At 45.3% G+C, this 9,361-nt stretch overlaps 24 non-coding genes across 24 annotated transcripts; 18 read left to right on the top strand and 6 right to left on the bottom strand.

The window, feature by feature from the left end:
• The first annotated feature begins 167 nt into the window (after positions 1-167).
• On the top strand, positions 168-239 carry TRNAW-CCA (transfer RNA tryptophan (anticodon CCA)). Its single transcript has one exon. It is a non-coding gene; the product is annotated as a tRNA-Trp (tRNA).
• Positions 240-969: 730 nt separating this feature from the next.
• On the bottom strand, positions 970-1,051 carry TRNAS-GCU (transfer RNA serine (anticodon GCU)). Its single transcript has one exon. It is a non-coding gene; the product is annotated as a tRNA-Ser (tRNA).
• Positions 1,052-1,228: 177 nt separating this feature from the next.
• On the top strand, positions 1,229-1,299 carry TRNAG-CCC (transfer RNA glycine (anticodon CCC)). The gene has a single exon. It is a non-coding gene; the product is annotated as a tRNA-Gly (tRNA).
• Positions 1,300-1,439: 140 nt separating this feature from the next.
• TRNAM-CAU (transfer RNA methionine (anticodon CAU)) lies at positions 1,440-1,512 on the top strand. The gene has a single exon. It is a non-coding gene; the product is annotated as a tRNA-Met (tRNA).
• Positions 1,513-1,708: 196 nt separating this feature from the next.
• Positions 1,709-1,780, top strand: TRNAW-CCA (transfer RNA tryptophan (anticodon CCA)). Its single transcript has one exon. It is a non-coding gene; the product is annotated as a tRNA-Trp (tRNA).
• A 735-nt stretch (positions 1,781-2,515) lies between these two features.
• On the bottom strand, positions 2,516-2,597 carry TRNAS-GCU (transfer RNA serine (anticodon GCU)). The gene has a single exon. It is a non-coding gene; the product is annotated as a tRNA-Ser (tRNA).
• Positions 2,598-2,774: 177 nt separating this feature from the next.
• On the top strand, positions 2,775-2,845 carry TRNAG-CCC (transfer RNA glycine (anticodon CCC)). The gene has a single exon. It is a non-coding gene; the product is annotated as a tRNA-Gly (tRNA).
• Positions 2,846-2,985: 140 nt separating this feature from the next.
• Positions 2,986-3,058, top strand: TRNAM-CAU (transfer RNA methionine (anticodon CAU)). The gene has a single exon. It is a non-coding gene; the product is annotated as a tRNA-Met (tRNA).
• A 196-nt stretch (positions 3,059-3,254) lies between these two features.
• TRNAW-CCA (transfer RNA tryptophan (anticodon CCA)) lies at positions 3,255-3,326 on the top strand. Its single transcript has one exon. It is a non-coding gene; the product is annotated as a tRNA-Trp (tRNA).
• Positions 3,327-4,055: 729 nt separating this feature from the next.
• On the bottom strand, positions 4,056-4,137 carry TRNAS-GCU (transfer RNA serine (anticodon GCU)). Its single transcript has one exon. It is a non-coding gene; the product is annotated as a tRNA-Ser (tRNA).
• Positions 4,138-4,314: 177 nt separating this feature from the next.
• Positions 4,315-4,385, top strand: TRNAG-CCC (transfer RNA glycine (anticodon CCC)). The gene has a single exon. It is a non-coding gene; the product is annotated as a tRNA-Gly (tRNA).
• A 140-nt stretch (positions 4,386-4,525) lies between these two features.
• Positions 4,526-4,598, top strand: TRNAM-CAU (transfer RNA methionine (anticodon CAU)). Its single transcript has one exon. It is a non-coding gene; the product is annotated as a tRNA-Met (tRNA).
• Positions 4,599-4,794: 196 nt separating this feature from the next.
• TRNAW-CCA (transfer RNA tryptophan (anticodon CCA)) lies at positions 4,795-4,866 on the top strand. Its single transcript has one exon. It is a non-coding gene; the product is annotated as a tRNA-Trp (tRNA).
• Positions 4,867-5,595: 729 nt separating this feature from the next.
• Positions 5,596-5,677, bottom strand: TRNAS-GCU (transfer RNA serine (anticodon GCU)). Its single transcript has one exon. It is a non-coding gene; the product is annotated as a tRNA-Ser (tRNA).
• Positions 5,678-5,854: 177 nt separating this feature from the next.
• TRNAG-CCC (transfer RNA glycine (anticodon CCC)) lies at positions 5,855-5,925 on the top strand. Its single transcript has one exon. It is a non-coding gene; the product is annotated as a tRNA-Gly (tRNA).
• Positions 5,926-6,065: 140 nt separating this feature from the next.
• TRNAM-CAU (transfer RNA methionine (anticodon CAU)) lies at positions 6,066-6,138 on the top strand. Its single transcript has one exon. It is a non-coding gene; the product is annotated as a tRNA-Met (tRNA).
• A 196-nt stretch (positions 6,139-6,334) lies between these two features.
• TRNAW-CCA (transfer RNA tryptophan (anticodon CCA)) lies at positions 6,335-6,406 on the top strand. The gene has a single exon. It is a non-coding gene; the product is annotated as a tRNA-Trp (tRNA).
• A 730-nt stretch (positions 6,407-7,136) lies between these two features.
• TRNAS-GCU (transfer RNA serine (anticodon GCU)) lies at positions 7,137-7,218 on the bottom strand. The gene has a single exon. It is a non-coding gene; the product is annotated as a tRNA-Ser (tRNA).
• A 177-nt stretch (positions 7,219-7,395) lies between these two features.
• On the top strand, positions 7,396-7,466 carry TRNAG-CCC (transfer RNA glycine (anticodon CCC)). Its single transcript has one exon. It is a non-coding gene; the product is annotated as a tRNA-Gly (tRNA).
• Positions 7,467-7,606: 140 nt separating this feature from the next.
• Positions 7,607-7,679, top strand: TRNAM-CAU (transfer RNA methionine (anticodon CAU)). The gene has a single exon. It is a non-coding gene; the product is annotated as a tRNA-Met (tRNA).
• A 196-nt stretch (positions 7,680-7,875) lies between these two features.
• On the top strand, positions 7,876-7,947 carry TRNAW-CCA (transfer RNA tryptophan (anticodon CCA)). The gene has a single exon. It is a non-coding gene; the product is annotated as a tRNA-Trp (tRNA).
• Positions 7,948-8,682: 735 nt separating this feature from the next.
• On the bottom strand, positions 8,683-8,764 carry TRNAS-GCU (transfer RNA serine (anticodon GCU)). The gene has a single exon. It is a non-coding gene; the product is annotated as a tRNA-Ser (tRNA).
• Positions 8,765-8,941: 177 nt separating this feature from the next.
• On the top strand, positions 8,942-9,012 carry TRNAG-CCC (transfer RNA glycine (anticodon CCC)). Its single transcript has one exon. It is a non-coding gene; the product is annotated as a tRNA-Gly (tRNA).
• Positions 9,013-9,152: 140 nt separating this feature from the next.
• TRNAM-CAU (transfer RNA methionine (anticodon CAU)) lies at positions 9,153-9,225 on the top strand. The gene has a single exon. It is a non-coding gene; the product is annotated as a tRNA-Met (tRNA).
• The last annotated feature ends 136 nt before the right edge of the window (positions 9,226-9,361 follow it).

The raw sequence follows: 9,361 nt of genomic DNA, 5'->3' as shown, positions 1-9,361 counted from the left end.
ACTAACTTATTGATTCCCCATCAACCGCTTGTCGTGTTTTCTAGCTCGGTGTCGCAAATGCATTGGTGGTTCAGTGGAAGAACTGTGAGCCTATGCGAACTATACTAATGCAAGACTAGAAAGGTGGGCCTTGTATTTAAAGACATTTTAAAACCTCAAGCACATCTGACCTCGTGGCGCAACGGTAGCGCGTCTGACTCCAGATCAGAAGGTTGCGTGTTCAAATCACGTCGGGGTCGTTTGCCTTTTTTTGTATGAAAACTAGAGACATTACCTTAGTATTAAAGGGGTCATCTCATGAAACAGTAATGCTTTCAATGAAGAAATAAGAGAAAAGACAAAGATAAGTATTTTATTGTATAAAGTGGTGATACTGGAGCAGGAATAACATCTGAGCATAGGGGAGTGATGTTGGGCCACCCCTCTCAGCTGCTAACGTCCTCTTGTCTGATCACCACCTACCCTTTTGACCCTATCCCCTTAGCAATCTTTTAACCTCTCTTTTTCCATTGGTGTGCTCCTATCGCCCCTTCAAAGATGTCCTCTTGTCTCCCATTATAAAAAAACATATCTATTATATTAAAGTAGATATCTATATACCTTTGTTGTTATCTTTTTTCATGTAACTACAACTCAAAACTACAACTGTCAGGCAATCGACAAACCCAAACACTAGATAAAGCGGGCTCTGCTCAAAAGACATCCCGATGTAACTGCTGTCCTCCCTTCCCGCTCTGGACATATGCTTACTTCCACAAAAAGCTGTCAAGAATACTCTTTAATAACGCATCCCCGGGTGAGTTTACATTGTCATCAGGCAGGGGGGTGATGTTTGCCCACACCCCAACCACTGCCTATGAACACAGAGAGACCTTCATGTAGCCCATCCAGGGAGGTTCCCCAGAAATGCATTACCTGGAATGTGACAAGAACTTTAGCAACAGAAGCCATAAAGAGCAGAAAAGCAACCGACGAGGATGGGATTCGAACCCACGCGTGCAGAGCACAATGGATTAGCAGTCCATCGCCTTAACCACTCGGCCACCTCGTCAAGATGAGTGCACGGCTGTGAAATGTTGGCTCACTCCTTGTCCATGTGAACTTACATTACATCTCGGACTAACTAATTGATCTCCCAACCACCGCTTCCATCATTTTCTGTTCAGGGGAGAAATTTTCTTTCCGACCACTGGAATCCCTATGGATTTCCAAGTCCTGTGTTACAGCTGCATTGGTGGTTCAGTGGTAGAATTCTCGCCTCCCACGCGGGAGACCCGGGTTCGATTCCCGGCCAATGCAAACCTCTTTTTCAGAGCACTGGTAAGTCAGGTCTCCGGAAAAGCGAGGTGCGTTTCACCCATTCTGAAGGAAATTCTTCTTTGCTATGTTGCAATGCATTACGTATGAAGAGCTTAAACTACAGACGGCCAGAAGCCTTTGCCTTGTTAGCGCAGTAGGTAGCGCGTCAGTCTCATAATCTGAAGGTCGTGAGTTCGATCCTCACACAGGGCACGCTTCTTTTACAGCTCCCCGTATAATCAACTAACTTATTGATTCCCCATCAACCGCTTGTCGTGTTTTCTAGCTCGGTGTCGCAAATGCATTGGTGGTTCAGTGGAAGAACTGTGAGCCTATGCGAACTATACTAATGCAAGACTAGAAAGGTGGGCCTTGTATTTAAAGACATTTTAAAACCTCAAGCACATCTGACCTCGTGGCGCAACGGTAGCGCGTCTGACTCCAGATCAGAAGGTTGCGTGTTCAAATCACGTCGGGGTCATTTGCCTTTTTTTGTATGAAAACTAGAGACATTACCTTAGTATTAAAGGGGTCATCTCATGAAACAGTAATGCTTTCAATGAAGAAATAAGAGAAAAGACAAAGATAAGTATTTTATTGTATAAAGTGGTGATACTGGAGCAGGAATAACATCTGAGCATAGGGGAGTGATGTTGGGCCACCCCTCTCAGCTGCTAACGTCCTCTTGTCTGATCACCACCTACCCTTTTGACCCTATCCCCTTAGCAATCTTTTAACCTCTCTTTTTCCATTGGTGTGCTCCTATCGCCCCTTCAAAGATGTCCTCTTGTCTCCCATTATAAAAAACATATTTTTTTTTATTATATTAAAGTAGATATCTATATACCTTTGTTGTTATCTTTTTTCATGTAACTACAACTCAAAACTACAACTGTCAGGCAATCGACAAACCCAAACACTAGATAAAGCGGGCTCTGCTCAAAAGACATCCCGATGTAACTGCTGTCCTCCCTTCCCGCTCTGGACATATGCTTACTTCCACAAAAAGCTGTCAAGAATACTCTTTAATAACGCTTCCCCGGGTGAGTTTACATTGTCATCAGGCAGGGGGGTGATGTTTGCCCACACCCCAACCACTGCCTATGAACACAGAGAGACCTTCATGTAGCCCATCCAGGGAGGTTCCCCAGAAATGCATTACCTGGAATGTGACAAGAACTTTAGCAACAGAAGCCATAAAGAGCAGAAAAGCAACCGACGAGGATGGGATTCGAACCCACGCGTGCAGAGCACAATGGATTAGCAGTCCATCGCCTTAACCACTCGGCCACCTCGTCAAGATGAGTGCACGGCTGTGAAATGTTGGCTCACTCCTTGTCCATGTGAACTTACATTACATCTCGGACTAACTAATTGATCTCCCAACCACCGCTTCCATCATTTTCTGTTCAGGGGAAAAATTTTCTTTCCGACCACTGGAATCCCTATGGATTTCCAAGTCCTGTGTTACAGCTGCATTGGTGGTTCAGTGGTAGAATTCTCGCCTCCCACGCGGGAGACCCGGGTTCGATTCCCGGCCAATGCAAACCTCTTTTTCAGAGCACTGGTAAGTCAGGTCTCCGGAAAAGCGAGGTGCGTTTCACCCATTCTGAAGGAAATTCTTCTTTGCTATGTTGCAATGCATTACGTATGAAGAGCTTAAACTACAGACGGCCAGAAGCCTTTGCCTTGTTAGCGCAGTAGGTAGCGCGTCAGTCTCATAATCTGAAGGTCGTGAGTTCGATCCTCACACAGGGCACGCTTCTTTTACAGCTCCCCGTATAATCAACTAACTTATTGATTCCCCATCAACCGCTTGTCGTGTTTTTTAGCTCGGTGTCGCAAATGCATTGGTGGTTCAGTGGAAGAACTGTGAGCCTATGCGAACTATACTAATGCAAGACTAGAAAGGTGGGCCTTGTATTTAAAGACATTTTAAAACCTCAAGCACATCTGACCTCGTGGCGCAACGGTAGCGCGTCTGACTCCAGATCAGAAGGTTGCGTGTTCAAATCACGTCGGGGTCATTTGCCTTTTTTTGTATGAAAACTAGAGACATTACCTTAGTATTAAAGGGGTCATCTCATGAAACAGTAATGCTTTCAATGAAGAAATAAGAGAAAAGACAAAGATAAGTATTTTATTGTATAAAGTGGTGATACTGGAGCAGGAATAACATCTGAGCATAGGGGAGTGATGTTGGGCCACCCCTCTCAGCTGCTAACGTCCTCTTGTCTGATCACCACCTACCCTTTTGACCCTATCCCCTTAGCAATCTTTTAACCTCTCTTTTTCCATTGGTGTGCTCCTATCGCCCCTTCAAAGATGTCCTCTTGTCTCCCATTATAAAAAACATATCTATTATATTAAAGTAGATATCTATATACCTTTGTTGTTATCTTTTTTCATGTAACTACAACTCAAAACTACAACTGTCAGGCAATCGACAAACCCAAACACTAGATAAAGCGGGCTCTGCTCAAAAGACATCCCGATGTAACTGCTGTCCTCCCTTCCCGCTCTGGACATATGCTTACTTCCACAAAAAGCTGTCAAGAATACTCTTTAATAACGCTTCCCCGGGTGAGTTTACATTGTCATCAGGCAGGGGGGTGATGTTTGCCCACACCCCAACCACTGCCTATGAACACAGAGAGACCTTCATGTAGCCCATCCAGGGAGGTTCCCCAGAAATGCATTACCTGGAATGTGACAAGAACTTTAGCAACAGAAGCCATAAAGAGCAGAAAAGCAACCGACGAGGATGGGATTCGAACCCACGCGTGCAGAGCACAATGGATTAGCAGTCCATCGCCTTAACCACTCGGCCACCTCGTCAAGATGAGTGCACGGCTGTGAAATGTTGGCTCACTCCTTGTCCATGTGAACTTACATTACATCTCGGACTAACTAATTGATCTCCCAACCACCGCTTCCATCATTTTCTGTTCAGGGGAGAAATTTTCTTTCCGACCACTGGAATCCCTATGGATTTCCAAGTCCTGTGTTACAGCTGCATTGGTGGTTCAGTGGTAGAATTCTCGCCTCCCACGCGGGAGACCCGGGTTCGATTCCCGGCCAATGCAAACCTCTTTTTCAGAGCACTGGTAAGTCAGGTCTCCGGAAAAGCGAGGTGCGTTTCACCCATTCTGAAGGAAATTCTTCTTTGCTATGTTGCAATGCATTACGTATGAAGAGCTTAAACTACAGACGGCCAGAAGCCTTTGCCTTGTTAGCGCAGTAGGTAGCGCGTCAGTCTCATAATCTGAAGGTCGTGAGTTCGATCCTCACACAGGGCACGCTTCTTTTACAGCTCCCCGTATAATCAACTAACTTATTGATTCCCCATCAACCGCTTGTCGTGTTTTCTAGCTCGGTGTCGCAAATGCATTGGTGGTTCAGTGGAAGAACTGTGAGCCTATGCGAACTATACTAATGCAAGACTAGAAAGGTGGGCCTTGTATTTAAAGACATTTTAAAACCTCAAGCACATCTGACCTCGTGGCGCAACGGTAGCGCGTCTGACTCCAGATCAGAAGGTTGCGTGTTCAAATCACGTCGGGGTCATTTGCCTTTTTTTGTATGAAAACTAGAGACATTACCTTAGTATTAAAGGGGTCATCTCATGAAACAGTAATGCTTTCAATGAAGAAATAAGAGAAAAGACAAAGATAAGTATTTTATTGTATAAAGTGGTGATACTGGAGCAGGAATAACATCTGAGCATAGGGGAGTGATGTTGGGCCACCCCTCTCAGCTGCTAACGTCCTCTTGTCTGATCACCACCTACCCTTTTGACCCTATCCCCTTAGCAATCTTTTAACCTCTCTTTTTCCATTGGTGTGCTCCTATCGCCCCTTCAAAGATGTCCTCTTGTCTCCCATTATAAAAAACATATCTATTATATTAAAGTAGATATCTATATACCTTTGTTGTTATCTTTTTTCATGTAACTACAACTCAAAACTACAACTGTCAGGCAATCGACAAACCCAAACACTAGATAAAGCGGGCTCTGCTCAAAAGACATCCCGATGTAACTGCTGTCCTCCCTTCCCGCTCTGGACATATGCTTACTTCCACAAAAAGCTGTCAAGAATACTCTTTAATAACGCATCCCCGGGTGAGTTTACATTGTCATCAGGCAGGGGGGTGATGTTTGCCCACACCCCAACCACTGCCTATGAACACAGAGAGACCTTCATGTAGCCCATCCAGGGAGGTTCCCCAGAAATGCATTACCTGGAATGTGACAAGAACTTTAGCAACAGAAGCCATAAAGAGCAGAAAAGCAACCGACGAGGATGGGATTCAAACCCACGCGTGCAGAGCACAATGGATTAGCAGTCCATCGCCTTAACCACTCGGCCACCTCGTCAAGATGAGTGCACGGCTGTGAAATGTTGGCTCACTCCTTGTCCATGTGAACTTACATTACATCTCGGACTAACTAATTGATCTCCCAACCACCGCTTCCATCATTTTCTGTTCAGGGGAGAAATTTTCTTTCCGACCACTGGAATCCCTATGGATTTCCAAGTCCTGTGTTACAGCTGCATTGGTGGTTCAGTGGTAGAATTCTCGCCTCCCACGCGGGAGACCCGGGTTCGATTCCCGGCCAATGCAAACCTCTTTTTCAGAGCACTGGTAAGTCAGGTCTCCGGAAAAGCGAGGTGCGTTTCACCCATTCTGAAGGAAATTCTTCTTTGCTATGTTGCAATGCATTACGTATGAAGAGCTTAAACTACAGACGGCCAGAAGCCTTTGCCTTGTTAGCGCAGTAGGTAGCGCGTCAGTCTCATAATCTGAAGGTCGTGAGTTCGATCCTCACACAGGGCACGCTTCTTTTACAGCTCCCCGTATAATCAACTAACTTATTGATTCCCCATCAACCGCTTGTCGTGTTTTCTAGCTCGGTGTCGCAAATGCATTGGTGGTTCAGTGGAAGAACTGTGAGCCTATGCGAACTATACTAATGCAAGACTAGAAAGGTGGGCCTTGTATTTAAAGACATTTTAAAACCTCAAGCACATCTGACCTCGTGGCGCAACGGTAGCGCGTCTGACTCCAGATCAGAAGGTTGCGTGTTCAAATCACGTCGGGGTCGTTTGCCTTTTTTTGTATGAAAACTAGAGACATTACCTTAGTATTAAAGGGGTCATCTCATGAAACAGTAATGCTTTCAATGAAGAAATAAGAGAAAAGACAAAGATAAGTATTTTATTGTATAAAGTGGTGATACTGGAGCAGGAATAACATCTGAGCATAGGGGAGTGATGTTGGGCCACCCCTCTCAGCTGCTAACGTCCTCTTGTCTGATCACCACCTACCCTTTTGACCCTATCCCCTTAGCAATCTTTTAACCTCTCTTTTTCCATTGGTGTGCTCCTATCGCCCCTTCAAAGATGTCCTCTTGTCTCCCATTATAAAAAAACATATCTATTATATTAAAGTAGATATCTATATACCTTTGTTGTTATCTTTTTTCATGTAACTACAACTCAAAACTACAACTGTCAGGCAATCGACAAACCCAAACACTAGATAAAGCGGGCTCTGCTCAAAAGACATCCCGATGTAACTGCTGTCCTCCCTTCCCGCTCTGGACATATGCTTACTTCCACAAAAAGCTGTCAAGAATACTCTTTAATAACGCATCCCCGGGTGAGTTTACATTGTCATCAGGCAGGGGGGTGATGTTTGCCCACACCCCAACCACTGCCTATGAACACAGAGAGACCTTCATGTAGCCCATCCAGGGAGGTTCCCCAGAAATGCATTACCTGGAATGTGACAAGAACTTTAGCAACAGAAGCCATAAAGAGCAGAAAAGCAACCGACGAGGATGGGATTCGAACCCACGCGTGCAGAGCACAATGGATTAGCAGTCCATCGCCTTAACCACTCGGCCACCTCGTCAAGATGAGTGCACGGCTGTGAAATGTTGGCTCACTCCTTGTCCATGTGAACTTACATTACATCTCGGACTAACTAATTGATCTCCCAACCACCGCTTCCATCATTTTCTGTTCAGGGGAGAAATTTTCTTTCCGACCACTGGAATCCCTATGGATTTCCAAGTCCTGTGTTACAGCTGCATTGGTGGTTCAGTGGTAGAATTCTCGCCTCCCACGCGGGAGACCCGGGTTCGATTCCCGGCCAATGCAAACCTCTTTTTCAGAGCACTGGTAAGTCAGGTCTCCGGAAAAGCGAGGTGCGTTTCACCCATTCTGAAGGAAATTCTTCTTTGCTATGTTGCAATGCATTACGTATGAAGAGCTTAAACTACAGACGGCCAGAAGCCTTTGCCTTGTTAGCGCAGTAGGTAGCGCGTCAGTCTCATAATCTGAAGGTCGTGAGTTCGATCCTCACACAGGGCACGCTTCTTTTACAGCTCCCCGTATAATCAACTAACTTATTGATTCCCCATCAACCGCTTGTCGTGTTTTCTAGCTCGGTGTCGCAAATGCATTGGTGGTTCAGTGGAAGAACTGTGAGCCTATGCGAACTATACTAATGCAAGACTAGAAAGGTGGGCCTTGTATTTAAAGACATTTTAAAACCTCAAGCACATCTGACCTCGTGGCGCAACGGTAGCGCGTCTGACTCCAGATCAGAAGGTTGCGTGTTCAAATCACGTCGGGGTCATTTGCCTTTTTTTGTATGAAAACTAGAGACATTACCTTAGTATTAAAGGGGTCATCTCATGAAACAGTAATGCTTTCAATGAAGAAATAAGAGAAAAGACAAAGATAAGTATTTTATTGTATAAAGTGGTGATACTGGAGCAGGAATAACATCTGAGCATAGGGGAGTGATGTTGGGCCACCCCTCTCAGCTGCTAACGTCCTCTTGTCTGATCACCACCTACCCTTTTGACCCTATCCCCTTAGCAATCTTTTAACCTCTCTTTTTCCATTGGTGTGCTCCTATCGCCCCTTCAAAGATGTCCTCTTGTCTCCCATTATAAAAAACATATTTTTTTTTATTATATTAAAGTAGATATCTATATACCTTTGTTGTTATCTTTTTTCATGTAACTACAACTCAAAACTACAACTGTCAGGCAATCGACAAACCCAAACACTAGATAAAGCGGGCTCTGCTCAAAAGACATCCCGATGTAACTGCTGTCCTCCCTTCCCGCTCTGGACATATGCTTACTTCCACAAAAAGCTGTCAAGAATACTCTTTAATAACGCTTCCCCGGGTGAGTTTACATTGTCATCAGGCAGGGGGGTGATGTTTGCCCACACCCCAACCACTGCCTATGAACACAGAGAGACCTTCATGTAGCCCATCCAGGGAGGTTCCCCAGAAATGCATTACCTGGAATGTGACAAGAACTTTAGCAACAGAAGCCATAAAGAGCAGAAAAGCAACCGACGAGGATGGGATTCGAACCCACGCGTGCAGAGCACAATGGATTAGCAGTCCATCGCCTTAACCACTCGGCCACCTCGTCAAGATGAGTGCACGGCTGTGAAATGTTGGCTCACTCCTTGTCCATGTGAACTTACATTACATCTCGGACTAACTAATTGATCTCCCAACCACCGCTTCCATCATTTTCTGTTCAGGGGAAAAATTTTCTTTCCGACCACTGGAATCCCTATGGATTTCCAAGTCCTGTGTTACAGCTGCATTGGTGGTTCAGTGGTAGAATTCTCGCCTCCCACGCGGGAGACCCGGGTTCGATTCCCGGCCAATGCAAACCTCTTTTTCAGAGCACTGGTAAGTCAGGTCTCCGGAAAAGCGAGGTGCGTTTCACCCATTCTGAAGGAAATTCTTCTTTGCTATGTTGCAATGCATTACGTATGAAGAGCTTAAACTACAGACGGCCAGAAGCCTTTGCCTTGTTAGCGCAGTAGGTAGCGCGTCAGTCTCATAATCTGAAGGTCGTGAGTTCGATCCTCACACAGGGCACGCTTCTTTTACAGCTCCCCGTATAATCAACTAACTTATTGATTCCCCATCAACCGCTTGTCGTGTTTTCTAGCTCGGTGTCGCAAATGCATTGGTGGTTCAGTGGAAGAACTGTGAGCCTATGCGAACTATACTA

Source organism: Spea bombifrons, chromosome 4 (assembly GCF_027358695.1).
Source record: "Spea bombifrons isolate aSpeBom1 chromosome 4, aSpeBom1.2.pri, whole genome shotgun sequence".
Lineage (NCBI taxonomy): Eukaryota > Metazoa > Chordata > Amphibia > Anura > Pelobatidae > Spea > Spea bombifrons.
Note: the sequence above shows the minus strand (reverse complement) of the source record. Positions and strands in the feature narration are given on the sequence as shown.